This window comes from Mus caroli, unplaced genomic scaffold, assembly GCF_900094665.2.
Source record: "Mus caroli unplaced genomic scaffold, CAROLI_EIJ_v1.1 scaffold_15407_1, whole genome shotgun sequence".
Taxonomy (NCBI): domain Eukaryota; kingdom Metazoa; phylum Chordata; class Mammalia; order Rodentia; family Muridae; genus Mus; species Mus caroli.
In genome coordinates, this window is record NW_018388965.1 from 27,855 (window position 1) to 28,854 (window position 1,000).

Sequence of the window (1,000 nt, forward strand, 5' to 3'; positions counted from 1 at the left end):
ACCCAAGTCATGGTTCTAATTAGGGAGTTCTGCTCTAGCTAACCATCTCATGAATAATGCAACTCTAAAACCACAGCCCAAACTTCTTCCTAAACCATTGTCAATTCCTTTATATGGGAGCACCTTGGCTTTTATTCTAAGTGATAGTGTGGACAGACTTTCTAATAACAAGTAATGTAGTCTGCCATACATAACTATAATAAGAATTCTAAACTTAACGTTGCTAAGCTTGCCCTNAGATTTCTAACTCTATGTATAGGTAGTAAAGCCTGATTTCTTTCACTATCTCTCTTACAATACTAGAGGCAATTCTAAATGTCACTGAATAGGAACATTCTTACTAAATTCCAAGCCCAGGGTCGGCTCAAGGACTACCTAGGGTATGGGTGAAGGCCAGGAAGCAAAGTTCAATTTTGCTTAGATATTTGGCAAGTCATTGCTTGGAAGCACCTATAACAAAACAATACTGAAAGGAAGCACACCGATACATTCACAAGGACAAAATTGGAGTATATGTGCTATGGAATGCCACAGTTCCAGGAGACTAAGTTTCCGTGAAACTCTTTGCCTCATGACTGCATCCAGGCTTTTGGCCTGTCATGCATGTCACTACTAGAGTGTGCGAGGCAGTTTCATTGTTTTTAATCTGACCTATTATAGTGGTGAAAATTCTAGATGCTTATTGGAAAGGGTTTATGCAGGTATGTGCACATTGTGAAATGATTAAGTTGAAAAAGTATCATATCTGTAACCACAGGTATTTATTATTTTTTTATGGTGAAACACCTAAATTCTACGGTAATGAATGTTTTGAGATACATAATCCATTAATATTTACAACCATATTGTTGTGTAATAATCCACCAGATTTCATTGATCCTTCCTAAATGTAATTCTGCACCTATTGAGCAAACTCCCCTCAACATTACTTCATGTTGCCAAAATCTAGTAGCAAGTACTGTATTCTCACCTGCCACCACATTGCTTTTTATTTTGGATA